At 33.8% G+C, this 21,569-nt stretch overlaps 1 long non-coding RNA gene across 1 annotated transcript; it reads left to right on the top strand.

Moving 5' to 3' along the window:
• Positions 1 to 1,696: 1,696 nt before the first annotated feature.
• Positions 1,697 to 17,910, top strand: LOC119864402. The gene is made up of 3 exons (XR_005373832.1): positions 1,697 to 1,840; positions 9,520 to 9,634; positions 17,865 to 17,910. It is a non-coding gene; the product is annotated as an uncharacterized LOC119864402 (long non-coding RNA).
• Positions 17,911 to 21,569: the final 3,659 nt, after the last annotated feature.

Here is a 21,569-nt window from a genome sequence, read left to right as displayed (position 1 = left end):
TATCTGGTACTTTGAATATATTTTCATACGTAAGCCTCAAACCCATGGTATGATTTCCATTTACAGCATGTGAATCTCAGAATAGTTAAATATCATGGGATTATACTGCTAGTAAGAAATGCCGCAGAGAAAGTCAATTCTTTTGAATCCAATGTCATTTTTACTATTTGACTTTTCTTATTTTCAAAACAGGCTGAAAGATTCATTTAGCTTTTTTTTTTTTTTTAAGCATGATTCTAGATTTTTTTTAAAGAGTTTTATTTATTTATTCATGAGAGACACAGAGCAAGAGAGGCAGAGACACAGGCAGAGGGAGAAGCAGGCTCCACTCAGGGAGCCGGACGTGGAACTCAATCCCAGGTCTCCAGGATCACGCTCTGGGCTGAAGGCAGATGCTCAACCACTGAGCCACTCAGGAGTCCCTCATTTAGCTTTTAAACTAGATTTCAGCATGTTTTATGAAAACAATAAAGGACTGATAGAGAGTGTAGTTCTAGTCTCATATTTGAGTTTAGCTGGTATAATTTTAAAGAAAATATAATGTACTATCTCATCTTTTGTTCCCATGACTCATAATGTAGATAGAGTAGAATCTCTGTAACACCATTTGTTGGCTAAATGCCTGCTTAAATTTAAATTTATATATAAGGAAATATAGAGGGTGCCTGGTTAGCTAGGTCTGTTAAGTGTCTGCCTTTGGCTCAGGTCATGACCAAGGGTCCTGGAGTCGAGCCCCGAGTCTGGGCTCCCTGCTCCCTGAGGAGCCCTCTTCTCCCTCTTCCTTTGTTTGCCATTCCCTCTACTCAAACTTGTTCTCTCTTTCTCTCAATCCATCAAATAAATAGATTAAATCTTTAAAAAATATTAAGGAAATATAGACGCAAACTGAACAAATTGTTATAAGTAGACCAAAGATGTCATATTTACATTCATTTCATAATAGTATGTATTCCTGTTTAAAACCTATTTCAGAAATCAACAAGATTTATTGACCCCTGGTATATGCCTAGCATCATTTAGTTACTAGAAAGGAAGTAGAGAATAAGGAGCAGTATCCTTGCTTTTACTAAGTTTGTTCTAGTTGGACAGGGCAGCGGAGTTTGAAAGGAAGGAAAGGCTTACAATAGTATATGAAGAAATAATTTCAGACAGTGACAAGTGACACGTGGTCATGGTGGTCTACTTAGAAGAAGTGGCATCTAAGGGCAATCTAAGTGTCGATGGAGGTGGCCGTGTGTGTGAAGTGATGGATTAATGGGTTAACAAGAATATTGAGCCATGTAAAAAGTATCCCAGGCAGAGGGAAGAGCAAATATGAAAGGTCTAAAACTGGAAAGAGTTGTTGTGTTTGAGGAACTCAAAGGGAAAGGGGGAGAAATACAGGGTTAGTACTGTGCCCGAGGAGATCAAGTTCCTTTCTGTCATGTTTCCTTGTCTTGATGTCCTTCGGTTGTAAAATTAAAATTCTAATATATGTTTTTGGTTCATATAGCCGAGTGTCATTTCTAAAGCTAATTTATTAATCCTACATAGAAAGCGATATAAAATTTAAATTTGTTTGTTACTAGAATGCCTTAGACTAAACATAAAAAGTTAAATCTCCATGAAATAACTATCAAATTATATGTGTGTGTGCTTTTTGTAAAAATATTTGTATTTATTTATTGATAAGAGACACAGAGAGAGAAGAAGAGATACAGGCAGAGGGAGAATCAGGGATCCTGATAGAGGACTCGATCCCGGGATTCTGGGATCACACCCTTAGCTGAAGGCAGACGCTCAACCACTGAGCCACCCAGGTGTCCCTGTATGGGTGTCCTTAAAGATTCTTCCAAAAAAGGTAAGGAAAGAAAAAAATGCTACAATAATAACAGTGATCTAGAAATTATAGGCTTATCAGGCATATTTCATAGTACATAAGTGATGGTATTTGATAAAAAAAAATAGAAAACATGATGGGAGCTTGAGGTAAAAATCCTCAGAAAATAGCCTTAAAATGGTTTTCCAAAATGTTAAGTTTGATAGGCAGTAGTTCAAGAAAACATCTTTAAAAGCAATTCTGAAGGAAATTAGAGCTGGCTTAGTAAACATTTTCATTAGCTCACTAGATTTCCCCAAGGATCCAAAGTGGCCAAGCTATACTCTGTACTTTCCCCTACTTTTCTTCCCTATCATTTAGGACGAGGTTAGCTTTTAGCAAACATAGAAAATGTGGAAATTAATTAATCCAGTGTCATTCTAAGTTAGATATTGTGATTAGTCTCTAAATGTCCTTAGGTTTATTTCAATTATTAGTAATACTTTCTTTTTTCAGTTTAAAACGACTCAATGATATTAGAGCCTTAATTCAAATACTAATCAAACTAAGTTTTTAAACATCATTGTTAAAATTCTGAATCAGATAGTAAATGACAAAAGCAAATTAGTCATCCAAAATAGGTGGAACATAACTAATTGTATGTCACACACACATATAAGACATATCATTATAAATATAACACTATATATAAAAGTATGCATATGCACACACACGTACATATATGTACTATTAGCTGCAGATGAACGCCTAATTAAAAAATGTGGGCACCTCTTTCTGCATAGGATCAATACACCAAAAAAAGACAGGCAATTATTTTTAAACAAGTAGTGTAAAATAAATTTGATATCCTAAATTTGAACAAATTCTTCTTTGTTAACAGTAAACTAACAGTGAAGAGTCAGAAGTTGGAAATAACCTTATCTGTTTCATCCGTTAAGTTATAATTCAGACTTACGTTCCCAGCAGTGAGGATGTAGGTTTGCAATTGCAGGATGATTTCTGAAGTGAAAGCTCACAGCCTGTTATTAGCTTTGCCACCCAAATTCACGCCAGGAAGATGGATCTTATACTCTCTAATATAGTTATTAACTTACTATATTAACATTTAAACTTATTTATTTAATAGTTAAATTTACTATTCTAATATTTAAGCAAATAGAATTTCTATAATCAACTTTCCTTTAATGGTTTAGTTTCCAAATAGGATTCTTCAAGTCTAAATGGATTTAGAAGATTATAAACTTTATTCTTTAATTTATTTCTATGCAAAAATGAGAGATATTTGATTGAAATTGTTTGAAATTAGAATGTAGATATTATACTTATAGTTTTCCTACTTCTGGTCTTAGCTTGGGCCACTATGACAGAGATAGATGGCGCAGCTTTGTAGAACAGAAATTTATGTTTCACAATTTGGGGGTATGGTAATCCGAGTCCAAGGGCCACCATGGTTGGGTTCTGGTGAGAGCCCTCTTCCAGGCTGTGGAGTGCTGACTTCTTGTGTCATCACAGGTCAGAGAGCCAAGAGAAGAAGCAAAAACTTGGACTCCTGTAAGGGCTCTATCCTCATGATTTTATCAAATCCTCATTACCTCCAGAGACCGCACCATCTATACCATAAATTGGTGAGAAGGGATTCAACAAGCAGATTTTGTGGGGACACAAACATCAGTCCATATGACTTCTCCAGTTCCACACTGGGCAAACCTCTTCACTTCCCCATTTGGCTCATCTTCCCTTCACCTTTCTCACAAAAACCGTTCATTGTAAGGAAGGCTCATGTGCACAGATGAAGTTCAGCAGGTTGCTTTGTGTGAACACACACTTGCGCACTGTAGAAGTGAGTGGAAGGGACCCGTCTACTAACCATGCTACACTAATGTGAAGCTTCTCATGTGAAGCTGTAGCTCAACTGAGTTCAGGTGATGACATCTGACATCAGTGGTGCCAGTGGCTTGGCTTGTCCTAGTTCAGCTTCTGTTCAAAGCAAGAGTAGACACCACATGACCAGGGAAGGAGAAAGAAGAAGGAACAGAAAGACGACAGATGTATCTCCGCAATGTTGCACATTTGACTCCAGACCACAGGAATAGTGAGTCGAATGAGTTTTTTGGTTCCCCAGTGCATATAAAAGTTATGTTTACACTATACGTAGTCTGTTAAATGTGCAACAGCATTAAATCTCAAAAGGTCACATTTTTCATTTAAAAATATTCTATTGCTAAAAGATGCTAGCCATCATTTCAGGAAATTTCAGGGAGTCAATCTTTTTGCTGGTGAAGGGTCCTATCTCGTCCCTGATAGCTGCCGAGTGACCAGGTGGTTGTGGCAATTTCTTAAAATAAAATAATGAAGTTTGCTGCACCAGCTGACTCTTCCTTTCACTTGGACACCTAGAGGCCGTTGTAGGGTTATGCGTTAGCCAATTTCAATATCGTTGTAGCTCAGGAAATGGGGAAGCCTGAGGTGAGAGAGTGAGATGGGGACTGTCCAGTGTGTGGAGCAGCAAGAGCACAAACAACATTTATATATTAATTTGCTGTCTTCCAAGGACGTGGTTCATGGTGGTCTGACACAACTATAACAGTAGCATTAAAAATCGCTGATTAAAAAAAAAATCACTGATTAGAGATCACCATCACAAATATAATAATAATGGAAAAGTTTGAAATATATGAGAGTTACCAGAGCATGACACAGATATATGAAATGAACAAACGCTGTTGCAACAAAGGCACCTATAGACTTGTTTGATGCAAGGTTGCTGCAAACCTTCGAATTGTAAAAAGTGGGTATCTGCGAAGCACAATAAAACGAAGCATGCCTGTATGAAAATTGGTGGCATTTCTCTCTTATTCTAAAAATGCAGAGAAGAATTTGGCTATCTCATTTGTAATTTTTTAACACAAGAAGAGATGTTTTGGGTTTTGGTTGGCACTATCGCACATATTATTTTGCTTTGCTTGTTTTGTTTTCATTAGACAGGAACTCTGCTAGTTCAATTTGATGGCTCTATCCATGTCACACTAAAAATGATCATATGTATAAAATATACAGAAAGTTTCACAGCAGAAATGAGTTACTATTTTGCCATATTTGCTTCAAATTTCTTTCATTCTCCATGTCAAATAAAATATTAGCAGCCAAAGTTTCACACACACCCAGTCCTTTTTCTCCTGACCTCCTCAGAGGTAATTATTGCTGTGACATCGCTGTGCCCAGTCTCATTTGTGTTTCATACTTTTAATACATAGTTTTGTAAGTATGAGGAGTATGTAGCGTTGCTACTTTCTTGTTAAATAGACATAATAATTCTTTTTGCAACTTGTTTGTGTCATTCAACTTAATTTTCTGAATCTTATTCATGTTGGTACATGTTGATTTAGTTCATTTGAACAGCCCTACTATATTTCAATATGTGAAAAAGCACAATATTAAAGTCTCTTTTACTTAATCTTAAAATTCAACAAATATGTTCTTTAAAAATGAGAATATGAAGTAAGAGTAAAAAAGCAAAGGAAATTGTGAAGTGGTTTGATTAGTGAAATTATAAAAGATGCATATTCAGAAGTGTATCAGTGAAATCACCATAAATGTCCCCAATTATGAATTGAATTCAATTTTCTCAAACAACTATTTAATATCTAGTTCAATTGCCTTAATTGCAGCCTCTGAACAAACATATTTTTAAAATTTTCTAACTTAATAATAATATAGGATAATACAGGTTCCCATTTTTAACATTGTGTATCTGTTTTGATTGTTATTTCTAATCAGCGTTTGACTGTGTATTTTCCTTGTAAGAGATTCTTTAGAATCATTCATGGTTTGTGGTTCTGGATATCCTCCAATTGGGTTACATACGATAAGCGCTTTGCCCTGTTTATGCAAAAGTTGAATCAGAGGCCATTAGCAACTTATCCTAAATGGAATAACCACAAACCATAACTAATATTAATATAAACATACTTTACTTAAAAAGATCTCATTTGAGCAGTCCCCCTAGAACGACTTAACATTTTAATACAATTCCACATGTACCAGAAGAATAAAATCATAAAATCTGTGGACGAGTTATTTGAGTCAGGAACACTTGAATTCAAAGCCTTGATCCACATGTTATTATTACAATTTTACTTTTGACAGGTGATTTTTTAAAGATTTTATTTATTTATTCATGAGAGAGGCAGAGACACAGGCAGAGGGAGAAGCAGGCTCCTTGCAGGGAGCCCGATGTGGGACTCGATTCCCGGACCCTGGGATCACGTCCTCAACCAAAGGCAGATGCTCAACCACTGAGACACCCAGGCATTCTGACGTGTGATTTTTTTAAATTCCCACTTATCAAAAAGTTCTTTTTTCTAAGTCAGAGCATGAAAGCATTTTGTACACATACATTTTAAAAGATTTTATTTATTTATTTGACACAGAGAGAGAGAGAGAGAGCACAAATGGGGGGAGGGAGGAGAAAGAGAGGGAGAAGCAGCATCCTGCTGAGCAAGAAGCCCAATGTAGGGCTTGATCCCAGGACCTTGGGATCATGACCTGAGCTAAATGCAGATGCTTAACTGACTGAGCCACCCAGGTACCCCTATACGCGGGATTTTTAATCCTCTTACTACTTTCTGAGATAGAAATCATTATCATCATTTTTTTTAAAATTTTTATTTATTTATGATAGTCACAGAGAGAGAGAGAGGCACAGAGACACAGGCAGAGGGAGAAGCAGGCTCCATGCACCGGGAGCCCGACGTGGGATTCGATTCCGGGTCTCCAGGATCGCACCCTGGGCCAAAGGCAGGTGCCAAACCGCTGCGCCACCCAGGGATCCCTATCATCATTTTTTTAATCCCCAGTAAGATTTTTGAGATTCACAGTTTTAAGTATTTTGCCCCAAATCCCACAGTTAGTATATCATGGGAAAGAAGCCAAACCAGTGTTTCTGACTTCTGCAATTTCCACCACCAAAATTTCCAAATTTTCATGCATGTAGTGGATTGAACAGTTTCCCCAAATATTTATGTCCATCGGGAACTTCAGAATGTGACTGTATTTGGAAATAGAATCTTTGCAGTTGTAAATAGTTAAAGACCTAACGATGAAATCATTCCAGATTTAGGAATCTGGATTTAGGATCCAGATCCTAAATCCAACGCCTTTACAAAAGAAGAGGACACAGCAAGAGTAGAAAAGGCCAAGTGAAAATGGAGACAGAGACTGGAGTGATGCCGTGGCCAGCCACAGAATTCCAAGGGCCACCAGACCCAGAGAGCAGTAAACCGAGCTTATGCTCTGCAGGCCCACATCTTGATTTTAGTCCTCTGGGCTGCCGGTCCCAGAGACATGCCTTAGCCCTACACTGGGTTGGACTGAGAGGGTGTCCTGAATTGTTGGCTGCATCCACCAGGAGTAGAGCTTTCATCTCAGTGAGTAGAGAAAATGAGGAGGGAAAGGAAGAAGTTGAGTGGATTAAATCCTAGACTCTCATTGTTACAGATATTTAGGAGCTTATCTTCAATCCATGTTTCTTCTTTTCTGGCATGACATTTAGGACGGTTTCCAGAGACTTTAAATACGTTTTTATATTTTTATATAATTTTCAGTGGTTATGGTTGTTTTACTAGGGAGAAATCCGTGTAGCTCATCACACAGGCAAGCTAGAGGTGCGTCCAAACATACTAAAGACTGTGAAAGAAAATTCCTTTGGTTAACAGGAAATATAGGTTAGTATATAATATTTAATTTAACATATTTAAATTTTAAAAATAATCACTGATAGGAAATATCTTTAAGTGTAGAAATATGAAAGAAGATATGTCAGACGATGGCAGACCGCCTCTAATAGTTTCTAACATGTTGAATTATACTAAAATAAAAATACAGTATATAATCAAGAGTATAAGCATTATTCATAGAATATTTTATGGCTCTTCATGATGATAATAGTTAAACACAATATTGTAATTGAATGGTTGCTAACGTAAAAAGGAATAAAAGTACAAGTATTCTAAATTTCTTATTCTGATTCAACCACAGATATAAAAATATCAGTACAGGTCTCTGAAGACTTATGAAGAGAACTGTATAAATTGCTCATAAAACAATCAGAAACTCTTTTATTTGTAAGATTGGTGTAGCCTTCTAAATGAATATATTTTTAGAGATAAGTTTGTAGCTGCACATTTGGGCACTCCGATAAATATCCTGACATATTAATTTTCCTTGTAACATTTTAAATTACATAGCTTTCCTTGACAATAATTATTTGAGTCCTATGATACTATTTATAGTCATTAGACTTTGAAGAAACAGTGCCATTGATTTCTGAATTTATCTTTTTTGTACTAACTGCCCAAATAAGTGGAAGAAAGAGGGTAAACAATATATTGGCACAAAGTTTATTCCAGTATTATCTAAAAAAAAAAAGAAAGTAAAAAAAAAGGGAGTTTGAGTGAATAGATATTTAACAGAAAAGAAAAAAAAAAGTAGGGGAATAAAAATATAAAATCCAGAGAATCTAATTAAAGTTGTAATTACTAGTTTCAGCTTTCTGAATATTTCAATGCATATTTCCTTCTAAGATGCTCCAATTGCATGTAATTCTAATGTTTCAAAAACAATATTTAAAAGTTCCTTTGACATGAGACATTATGGTCATTAAAAAGTGTGTAGATGCTAAATGCGATTAGTGCTTGTTTTGGTTACACAGTTTAACCTGATGTTACCTGCTGTAATGCATACTTGGCAGCCTTTCAAAAAACCAAACAGATGTTTTCTGTTTCCCATAGAGGGAAGGAGTGTCTGTGTGTTTGTGTGAGGGAGGGTACATAGCCCTCCATTGGGAGTTCCAGATGGCTCACAATACTACCTGCACCTTTATTTTTAGTGGTGTTAAGCATAATTTTGTTAACATTATCCCTTTTATAGTTTTGACATCCCTGAGATGGAAAATTAGTTTAAGAAATATTCTTTTTTCATGATGTGAATACTGAGTGACATATGTTAGAACTATATAAGAGCCTAACATATTGGAATCTATTTTAAATATATATTGTATTTGTATGTAATATTGAATTTTTCCTACATGAAACCAGAAGAAAATCTGGCAATTAATATGTTATTTGTGCATACACACAACAATGTCAGATTTTCCCAGGTTCATTTATATAAATTCACTTTCCAAAGTGAGACCTTTTTCTGAAGCATGCAAAGATTTGAGAAACATTATAGCACAATTAGTCAATTGAAAGAAACAAATGACCAATTGTCCATGCACATCAGAAGATCTTAGCTCCCAAAAAACACACAGAAAGAAAAAATATAAAAGTATCAAAAACTTAAATAACGTATACATACAAATTTTTGCAAGTGCATTCAAAATATGATGAAAAGTTGAGCTTGTATACCAATTAATAATGGAAAAGCTGTAATTATTTGAGATGTACAAATGATTTTGGTAAACATACTGAAAAAAAATGACTTATCCAGCTACTTCTTGATGACCATCCTTAATACTTGTATTTCTAACTTTAAATCTATTGCTTTAAATGGTTTTACTTATTGAGATTCTGTATGTGCAAAAGGTTTGTTCTGTAAGAAACATCAAGTGGTAGCACAGAACTCATAAATGTCCACACCTGAAAATTGATTTCTTGTATCAAAAATTGTGTGAAGATTAAACATATCTCCTTCATAACCAGGAGTCATCTGGGCCTGCCTTCCCAAGAGCGCTAGATCAGATTGTTTCAGATCTTGAGTTTCCCAATCCCATGGTGAAGATGAAGTGCTCCAAACTCAGATTTCTGTGGATTTGAGGTGTGTATGCATACTTCTCTGCTACTTTCAGCCTCTAGAGTCTAAAATGCTTGTCTTCTGCAAACTTCAGCAACACTCCGCAGCATTTAGCAGCTTTATTAAAATGCACCTGCCAAGAATTATAAATAGAAAGTATCATAGACATGTCAGAATTTACAGAAGCTGTGTGTGTGTGTGTGTGTGTGTGTGTGTGTGTGTGCCTGTAACAGGACAAATGTGGGGTGATAAATCAGAGGGATTATATTTCTCATCACACAGAAAACAAATAAAAACGACATGTTTTCTTTTCCAGGAGTTTAAAACAGAGCATTGAAAATGAGATACATGTATAGAGAGGTAACTGCACTTAGAAGTGGAATGTGATTTGTTATTTTATGGAAGACATAGACATAAATTACATCTATAACAAAAATTTTGATACCTAAATTTAAAAATTAGTCAAGATTTAATGTATTAGATATGTAGAACCTCAGCATTTTTCTAGGTTAAAAAAAAAAAGAGGCCAAACTAGACATGGATGATACTCCTTCGCATAGCCAGGTTTATTTAATGTGACTTCAAATTAGTTGTTAAGGAACATGGAGCATGATAAAGAAATACATACATTCATGCATATATTCTTAGAAAAAGACAGGAATACTTCAGAGATTAAGTGAGGTATAAAATCACACAGTAGGAAAAAGATATAGTTATTTTTATCTTTATAATTCTAGGAGAACTTTTATTGTACTCTAAGATCAAAAATATATTAATCGGGGAAAGGGTGCCACTTTCTGTGACAATTTTTTCATATACTTGATATAAAAGCTATGCTATTAATTATCTGTAGCATAAAAAGTGTATTTGGGATGAAGGTTTAAGCACTACTCTCATTCAATCCTATTGAAGGCCAAAGTATCCAAAGACCACTTAAGTAGTTAATGTTTCTGAGGTCACATGTATTTAACTTAGGGCTCCTCAATGCGTTATAACAGATTGATAAAAACCTTAGCATTTAATGTATAATTTTAGGTTTCTGTTCATTTTTCCTATCAAAAGGTGAAGAACTTCCCTCAAATATTCAATGTTGTCTGTGAGAAAAGAAAAGGTTAAAATGCAATGCCTTTGGTTATGTGTAAGCAGGTTTAACCCCTAAAAGAGTATTACAATTTAGCAGATATAATATATTGGTACAAATAATGAATATTAATTCTGTATAGGGTGTTACATCTTTTACAATGGAAAATGCAGAAGCCTACACAAAACTTTATGCTTCTAATAAATATACATGGATATTTGGAAGAATTGGTGTACTCCCAGGATACAACATGCATCCATAAGAAAGTCATCTGGGACTGTTTCTCAGATTAATTCCTCACATTATGTATTGATGTGGCTCCTTATTTCATAGCAACCAACACCGTAAAGCAATCAAGACTACCAGTACTGAGTATTAGTTGCTGATGTAAGTGCAACCAGGGAAAGTTTTAACTTATTAAATTGGCCTCAATTTCTTCATTATAGTCAGATTTAACTTTATATTATCACACATTTCTATCTTCCATTCTTTATTTTAGAGGGATTAAAATTGAGATGATAGAGAAAGAAAAAGGAGGGTTTTTCATCTTTAGGAGTATGTAAAAAGATGGGGAGCTCTCCTATGGATTATAAGGAATTAGTATAATCTTAATCCTTAAATTAAAAAATCCAAGAGAATACTATAGATCAATCTTTAATATTAATAAACGCTTAAAACTTAAGATGGTGAAAAGTGATTCCCATGTTAGGAATATCTCATTACACTCAATCCAACTTAAACCTAGGGATATGAAGATGATTTAACATAAGAAAATTTATTAATAGATTTGTAACAGGTTGATTAAAATCCTATAAACACTTGAATACATGTAGAGCTGACATTTGATAAAATTCAACAACCATTCCTAGTAAAAATATATAAATAAGAATGGAAATCTTCTTTAGATGATAAAGACAACTTATTTTAAACCAAGAGCTTCATTATATTTACTAGCAAAATCTCATAGGAATTTTATCTAGATGTGCAAAATAAGATCCTCATTATCACATAGCTATTTGATACAGTGCTGGCTGTTAGTCAATGTAATAAAGACTTGAAAAAGAAATATAGATACCATTAATAGAGAAGGAGAAACAGAAGAGCCACTGTTATGTGTCACTTGTGGCTTTTTCTTAGATTTTTTTTTATGGCCCAGAATAGTTTTAATTTCTAATGTTTTTAATATTTAGCAAATATTTATATATGACTTTTTAAAAATATAAAACGATGAAAGAGGAATTGTAAAAGGTAAGGCTTATATGTAATATTATTATTTTGTCACATACAGACTCACATACTTTCAAATTCATACCCTGACCAATATTATATCATTGGACTTCTTATTTTAAAATACAGGCACTCTAAAATATATTGTTGAGTAAGTTTGCCAACTGTCAATACTTTAGAAAGTCTGTATTTTTATTCTGAATTTAAGTCTATCACACAAGTTTCATGAAAATGTCCTTGATCTTTTGAAAAATGATATCAGGTAAAAAATTTTAATTTTATTTCTATATCTACACTTTGCAAATCTAAATAAAAAATAGATAACATATATAGATAGACAGACACAGACACATACACACAATATAACATTTGTCAATTATCCAGTTTTCTCTCTACACTCAACTGGTTTATGAAAAGTCTGGCAAATATAGCTTTTACAACTGCCTTTCATGGACCAGAAAGGTCAGCCTAACCAGAAAGCCAGGGAATCCGTAGAGAATTCTGTGTAATAGTAAGCAACAAAAATAGTGCATTTGGTAATCTTTGAAAGACTTTAAAAGACAAAGTACCTCTATGAAGAGAATCCTGCCTTATTAATTTATCAGATGTGACTTGGAGTCCTGTTGACAAAATGCTGCTTTAAAGTTCTATGGCATCCACAGCTAAATGAACATGCTGCTTTTAGCAACTGAATGCCAGAGGCTGGGAGATCCTAACAGGATAACTTTCAGGATCAAAAGAATGTTTCATGTAGGAAACTTGGAACAAATATATTATCCTAAAGCCATCAATCAACAAAAAACGATTAATGCATGACACTAATCAAATGCTAACAATGGCTGCATTATTATCAATATGACTCTGTTGCGGGCATAATTCTTTAACTGATATACTTTATAAAAGTAGTAATTCCACTGATCTACTATTCTTTCCAAATAATAGTTATACAAATAGATAGGCTAATGCTTGAGTTCTTTTTTTAGTAGATATTTTAGAAATACACTCCCTTTCTATCTAAGCTGCCACTGAACAAGCAAACAAAAAATAATAAATAAAAAAGATTTTAAAATTGTGGAGATCTTTGTTAAATAACATTGAACTGAATAGTACCAATATCTCAAAAGTTTTTATATCTTTTTGTAGTATAGTTAAGTAAAAGTATTAGGGCAAGATCAAACAAGGTAAAACCAAGGTGTAAAAGCAAGGGATCTGGGTGATCATTAATTGGCATTATTGAATAGATTCCCATAGTAAATGTTAATATGGTGTTGCTTATCATTAAAACGTCAATCTGGCTAAAATCTTAGGTGCAATCATCTAGAGAATAGAAACTATTAAATAGTAACAAGAAAGGTTGCCTGGAGTCCATTAACTTGGCTAATATCTGTAGTTGAACACCATGTGATTGCAGTGAACTTCTGTTGGAAAACTCAATTTTTAATCTAAACCAATTTTTTTAATTTATCTTCTTGAATTAGAAAAGTTGGCTGTTAGAGACATAAATTAAATTGTAAACTAAGTCTTCATCTGAGAACTCTATAAGGAGTTGATTATGTATCCAATTTTTTTAGATGGACTCGTATTTATCTGGCTTAATGCAGAAGGATTGTTCAGAGGATCATGCAAACTTTCTCCCAGCATCTGTCTTTCCATATACAGACATAACCTCTATCTTTTTTTTTTTTTTTAATTCAGTTTTTTTTTTTTAAAGATTTATTTATTTATTCATTCAGAGAGAGCGAGAGAGAGGCAGAGACACAGACAGAGGGAGAAGCAGGCTCCATGCAGGCCCGATGTGGGACTCGATCCTGGGTCTCCAGGGTCACACCCCGGGCTGGAGGCGGCGCTAAACCGCTGCGCCACCGGGGCTGCCCGACATAACCTCTATCTACTGATGATTCTCATCTTACATATTAAGGCAGAGAGTCTCAAATTTACGTGAAGTGTAAATTCATTGTAAGTCAAGGTTTTTATTTAAAAAATTACAATAATGAAGGAATTTAATAATATATAAGAAAACTTTAAACGAAAATGCTGGAAATTCTATAAACACAGCAAAAGTAATGACAGCTCTTTATTATTTACGAGCACATACACAGGCAGGTATGTGTGCATGCTTACCCACCTACACACACACACACACACACACACACACACACACACACACATCTGGTGAAATTAAAATACTAGGAACTCAGGGGGAAGGCTAGCCAAGTTGACACTGAACATAGAAAGGTAAATGATTGGAACTTTAATTACTTTGATCCGTCATGCCTTGTAGCTATGTGTCAGCCTAAGCCAACACAAGTGACATGGAACAAAGGCCATGGCTGCTTCAACATAGTAACACATTTCTAATGGTTGATTAATAAGTGTATTGAATTGTACATGTGTTCTGAACTGAAAATAAAACTATAGAAATTTGGGACCTATAGAAGTCATTTTGTTATGTCTATATCTAATTGTATTAATATGCAATATAGGTGTATAAATATATAAATTTAGATGAATGAATGCATATCTGACTTATACACATATGTCAAATATATTTGTTGAAAGAGAAGTAGGATTCTCTATTTTGAAATTAAAATAATTAAATGAATAAAATAATACTTTTACACCAAGCAACAAACTGTTTTTAATTCATTTATGAAAAAGTACAGCCAAATCATTACAGAAAGATATATGGATGATTGAAACAACTAGTTCATTGACTACTTTAAAAAAAAAAAATCTCCCACAGTGGTTTAGGATAATATAGGTATATGAAAGTGGTAGAAGATTTTGAGTAAATAAAAAAAATGCTATTATTATTTTGTTTCACCCTATTTCTCCAAACCACAAAAATTGCTTTAACATTTGCAGACATTTCTAAGAAGAACAAATGAAAGAGAAGAAAACTTACCTTTCCCTCTAATAATCTATAGAGTTTTACACTATAAATCAATTTCCAACAATGCTTTGAAGTTTTCAAATTTTAGAGATTTGCCATTTTGTGGTTCCACAGAAAGAAGCATAACTAAAAATCTACTTAGCTTAGATATTAGAAGTTGTAACCAGAGGCCTGTTCATTCTAGGCAGTTCTTGGGATTAACGGCTGGACTGCTTATCGATATGAACTACTATTTGTAAAGGTAAAACATGCCTTCAAAGAACCTTTGTTTTTCTACCACTGGTAGTGATACTAAAAATAGAATATTGAGTTTAATTTAGGCACTGTGCAGTATTGCATATTTTAGTATTCTTTAAAAACATACGGGTTTTCTATGATTTCTTCTTCAAGTATAAAATGTCCTTCCATGAAACTTTTTCTATGTAATTCTCTACTTTAGTCCTTATTTCAGTAGACATTGAAACTTAAGTGCATTCACATCTTTTTTGAGGTTTTCTTTTCTTTTTGTATCAAATAAAGTAATTCAAGTTTGATAACTTGCTCAAGTAAATCCTACAACCTCTAGGGAATCTCTTGATTTTTTTGTTGTTGTTGTTGTTCATTTCTGGCTGTGAACTGCCCCTCTTGGCAACATCTGGTGGCCTCATCTCTGCTTTTCTGTGCCACTTAAACTGTCTGCATTGAATGATATTTTGGAAGGTCAGTTCTATAGTTCCTATGAAAAATATCATAAAGGAATTAAAATGAAAAAGTGGACTGTGTACTAAAATTTGTCTAACTGACTTGTCCCCTACAGTTCATTGGTTTTTCACTTACACTGGGAGGTTCTTGTTGGCTATTTCTCCTCTTCCCCCTGTCGCTAGTCCCTTTCCTTCATGGCTACCTCCACATTTAGCTACTTACTTCTTTTTGGCAAGTTCCTCAGACTTCTACCATAGATGCTAACAATCCCCCCTTACTATACAAATTATCCTTCTGCTGAGCTACCTATTTGACACTGTTCAAACTGGTATAGCCTTTCACACTGTACTGGAAATACTTACCAACTTCTTATAAAGAATTGGCATTTTGCTTACTCAACAAATATTTGGGACTGCTGCCAACACAATACAAAGGTACTTGGCTTACATATTCATGACTAAGAGTTTATCAAAATGATTCATTCCAAAGTACAAAAGTCTGACACAAAGACAAATTTCAGCTTTCTGCCTTATAACCACAGGAAGCAATGTGTGAACAGATTAAATGTAGCTGATATTTTCCCCTCAAGTCTTCTAATAGTCAAGGTCAAACAAATATTGTGGTACCTGAACACTTAAAATAATTTAAATGCAATTAGAATTAGATATAACATTTCTTTCCATATTTATTTTACTCCATAATTAAAAAATGAGTTAGAAACGAATTCTGTTCCCAGCTATGATGGAGTAGCTTGTATGAGAAAAAAAGCTCTGCCAAGAATAACTAATAAAGCTGGATAAAATACAGAACTAACAAACAAGAAACAAACAAACAAAACAGCTCTTTGAAGTCATTGGATGATGGGGGTCAATATCCAGATGGGATTGAGAAATAACAGAAACCAGAAGGCAATAGAATGACATCCTTAAAGTGTAATAATAATAATAAAATAATAATAAATGAGAATCTAAAATTCTACTTCCAGTTAAAATACTCTAATAAAAATAAAGGCAAAATAAATATGTGTTCAAACACATGAGAGAAGGGAATTAACTTTTTGGAGTTCACTGAGAACTTCTAAAGGAAGTACTGAAGACAAAAGAAAAACTATTCCTGATAGAAGTACAAATGTGTAACAAAAATAAAGAACAATGGAAATGCTAAACATGTGGATAAATTTTTAGAAATGTTTTCTGTACAAAGCAGTAACAATTTCATAGGTTTTTCAAAGAAATACAGTCAGATATATGCTAGCAATAGCATAAGAGGCATATTAGAGAGGTAAATGAAGTTGAAGTATTCTAAAGTACTTGCATTATCTGGGACATGGTAATGATTTTAATTGATAGTTGAATTTAATGTGTTAAATATGCATGTTGTAAAGTCTGGACAGCTGTTTTCAAGCATGGTCTGTGAACTCCTGGGTCATCCCTGAGAGGCTTCTGGGAGGTCCAAAAAAAATCAAAGCTTTTTTCTAATTACAAGACCTTATTTATTATTTTCATTGTATTGAATTTTACTCTTTGCAAAAGTAGTGCTGGTATTTAGGTTTGAATAACATTAGATGCACCAAATAATATCAGTAACCACTGTATTTTTCTCATACACTCAAAGGAAAACAAACAACACCCAGTTTTGTTTAAGAATGCCCTTGAGTAGACATTGTTAATATTCTGTGTGATGAAATGGGAAGCCCATGTAGAGCTATTCTCTTGCACACCAAAGTGTGATGATTATCTCAAGGAAATCATCAAGAATGTGTGCAATTATTTGGGTTGTGAGCTAAACTAGCCACTTTTTCCCTGAAGCATTATTTTTACTTGAAAAAATGACTGACAAGGAAATATAATAATTCGAATTTGGTGGCTACTGGACATTTACTAAGAATAAACCAAATGACCTACAACCTCAAGAAAAACATTAGTCTTTGTTGCCAATCACGAAGTTTGAATTTTCAAGCAAAAATTCAAAGGATTGAAAACTTTTATCTATTAATGTAAACTTTATAGTCAGCCACCAACACTTTCAGATGAGATTGATAATGATATTATAAATATTAATTTTAATGTATTATATAATGAAACATATGCATATTTAAAAGATATGCATAACTCAGCAAACCAATATCTTACCAAACATACATTATCAAAGCATACAATGGTAAAACTAATTTTTTCAAAGTGCAAATAGATGAAGGGATTTTCATGTAGCAGCACATGTAAAATGTATCAATATGGTTTCAGATTCCACTTTGCAATTAACCTTCAAGAAACTACTATTTGTTGAGATTCGTTGTAGTGGCAAAGAAAAATATCGACAATGATCTAAAAAGACTATTAATATACTCCCTTTTCCAACTCCATGTTTTGCAGAAGAAGGAGGAGGAGAAGAAGAGGAGAAGAACAAGAAGAGGAGGAGGAAAAAGAGGGGGACGTGGGAGAGGTGGAGGAAAAAGAGGAAATGTTGCCATGTGAGACAACATGAATGAAACCGGAAGACATTATGCTAAGTTGCGACATTATGCCAGTTGCAAAAAAGACAAATAATGCATAATCCCATTTATATGAAGATATAAAATAGTCAAACTCATAGAAACAGAGACTGTGATGGTGGCTGCAAGGTGGAGGAAGAGGAGCTTACACATACGAGGGCTTCATGTCTGAAAAGACATCAAAATAGAAATCAAAAGGCAAACAATATATGCTCTTTTTTAGTAGGTGAGTTTGAATAATATGTAGCTTCTATTATTCAATTCTTAAGCTAATAACATTTTGTAGGTGCGAGTTTCCATTTAAAGGAATTGAACATAGTGATTTTCTTCAAATATCCTTAAATTAGTAAGGATTTCTACTTCAGTAAACAGACAGAAATTTGCACCTGAGAATCTTGGAAACTATTTTGAATTTCTATATTTTTTCATTCAGAAGAAACAGTGGTCTACAAATTGAAAAACAAATACAGGGTAATTGAAGTAGAAAAGTTTTTTTTTGTTTTGCTTTGTTTTCACTTTTAAGTAGGCTCCACGCCCAACATGGGGCTTGAACTCATGACCCTGAGATCAAGAGTTGTGTGCGATACCAACTGAGCCAGCCAGGCACCCCTCTGGCAAGGAAAAGTCTATAAAAATAGTTAAAGAAGAAAAAAACCACCCAAGAATGATGCCAGGTGTGGTTGAGAAATAGAAGACAAGAGAAAGAAATAGGAACTCAGCTGTGTGAATGCTGCACCATTAATTCAGGGGATCACTGGGGAAATCGTTTTAATGACCACTATGTGTATTTGGGTTTCTTTCTTTTTTTCTTGGTGTTTTCTCTGTGTTTTGCTATTTTGAGGTTGTAGGATTTTTCAAAGTTGTATTTTCAAGCACCACAGAATTAATGAAGCAAACATATATACCAAGTGAAGACGTTCTTGAAGCATCTATTGCTAAATTTTCTTAATTTTGCTTTTTCTTGCAGAAAATTACAACTTAGATTTCTCCATTTTAAACAAAGTGATGGTAAAGATACACAAATTCAAATCAAGTGATAATGAGTGTACTTTTTAAATAGAGTAATTAGTAATGTTATAAATCTATGGAGTCATACTGATAGAAATATATACCTAGAGAATTTAATGCAGCTTGTAAAAAGGCTAAGTGATGATAATATTGGGAAATGTTTAAATCACGGAACTGCCTTGAACCCAATATGTATGCTGAGAAGGAATACCTTTTTGCCTTTATGTGATTAAGTAGTTACCCCCATATTAGGAAAAAAAAATGCAACAATTCATCAAGGAATTTGAGTGACCTATTTAAAAGTTATGCTATGTTATAAATGTCAACGGTATCTAAAATGAACTTCTTAAGATATAAAAAACATACTTGGAGAATCAAATTTAATACTGCTTGCCTATTTTAAAATATTAATAATATACGAATAATAACTGCTTAGCTAAGGGTAATTATCTCGATGATGCCATTTTGAAAGCAAAGAGAAATGAATAAGCTGGGTGATTTTAGATAACCATAAATTTTTGAAAGCAATTAACAATATATATAGGAAGAACCCAAACTGAGTTTCATTCCTGAAAGGAGGTTAAACTGATTAGGTAAGAAGGTTAAAGCGGAAGAAACATTGCCTATGATTAATGTAAGATATTTCATATTATGAATCATCCATAACAATAAACTACTCAAAAACAAAAATTCACTAAGGAATTATTTTTTTAAAAGGATAAAAACTGAAAAACAATTATACAGAAAAAGACAAGCATCTTTTGTGAAAAAAATGGATAGAAATTTAAAGGAATGGAGGGGTTCAGAAACATGGATAAAAGTCCTAGATAAATATATGTATATCTAAACTATTATTTATATAATATACTATTAGTATATTTCATTTCAATAAAATTAAATCAACTTTAAGTTTCTTAATAGAGAAATGAAAGAATAAACTTTGAAAATATGATATAATTTAAAACATACTAGTACCTCTGTTAACCATCGTTTTACATAAAGGTTTAATTTTTTTTTTTGCAGTAACTAATAAAGTAAGGTTTTAGTAATAGCTGAGTGTGTAATAATGAAAAGGAAAGATAAATTATAGTTCTTAACTTGGCCAAGCATGATGGGATTCCTTATAGAATCTAAAGTTCAGTAATGATTTTAATATAGATAACAACTTTTTATTTCTGATAATACCACAGTTATATAAAATCAGGCTACTATCTACTTTTCTTTTCCTTTAATGACTCTTAGAATCACATATGATCCAAGTGCACTTGGTCACCATTATACATGGAACCAAAGAGAAAAGCAGAAGACATCACTAAGTATAACCGGAAGTTTATAAATAATAGGTGGTAACAAGGCTGAACTATTTTAGGGGTTAATCTACAGAATAACATATCCACAACCAACATATGAAAACCAACTCAAAGGACATTAACAGAATGTTAGCAAAAGGTAGTGCTCCATAAAGACTCTCAAAGAAATGTACTCACCATTTCTGAGAAAGCCATTAATAGAAACAGGCTATTTTATTTATGTTATATAGCATGCCCTAATTTTAATAATACAAGTTTCTCTTTCATTTCTTGCAAGGCATATATGTTTTTTTTTTATTGTGGTAAAAAAAAAAAACACAGTGTAAAATTTACCATCTTAACCATTTTTAAGCATAGAGAGCAGAGGTAGTATTAAGTGTATTCACATTGTCATGCAACAGAGCTCCAGAACTTTTTTCCTTTTGTAAAACTGAAACTCTACCAAATTCTACTTTTTTTCCCCCATGAATGTGACTAGTATTTATCATTTTCCTATGATGGAAATCATACAGGATTTGTCTTTCACTGGTTTCTTTCACTTAGTGTAATGCCTTCAAGGCTCATACGTGTCGTGGCATGTAACAACATTTCTTTCCCTTTGAAGTCTGAATAATACTCCTTCGAATGTATTGACCACATTTTCTTCATCTGTTCATTTGTTAGTGGACTTCAAGTTCTGCCTCTACACTTTCGTGAATGATGCTGCTATGAATGTGGGTGCCTATATGTTCAAGACTCTGCTTTGAATCCTTTGAGAGCCAGTCCTCCCTATTTACATTCTAACATATACCCAGAAGTGAGATTGCTGCATCATATGGAAGTTCTATTTTTAGTTTAGCTTTTTTTTTAAGATCTTATTTATTTATTCATGAGAGAAACACAGAGAGAGGCAGAGACATGGGCAGAGGGAGAAGCAGGCTCCCTGTGGGGAGCCCAATGTGGGACTCGAACCCAGGAGCCTGGGATCCCGACATGAGCCAAGGCAGATGCTCAACCACTGAGCCACCCCGGTGCCCCTATTTTTACTTTTTTGAGGAACAGTCATGCTCTTTTTCTCAGCAGTTGCACCATTATACAATCCTACCAATGGTGCACAAAAGTTCCAATCTCCCCACATTTTCATAAGGTACATACATTTTTGATACTAAATAGACAAAACGTAATAAACAAATCATAATGAGAGATCTTGGTATTCATATAATTTATCTAAAGCTAGTTGAGAAGACATTAATATGTGTTGAATTAGCCTTTTAACCGATATGTATCAG

Source organism: Canis lupus, chromosome 19 (assembly GCF_011100685.1).
Source record: "Canis lupus familiaris isolate Mischka breed German Shepherd chromosome 19, alternate assembly UU_Cfam_GSD_1.0, whole genome shotgun sequence".
In the NCBI taxonomy this organism is placed as follows: domain Eukaryota; kingdom Metazoa; phylum Chordata; class Mammalia; order Carnivora; family Canidae; genus Canis; species Canis lupus.
This window is presented reverse-complemented; position numbering and strand designations above follow the sequence as displayed.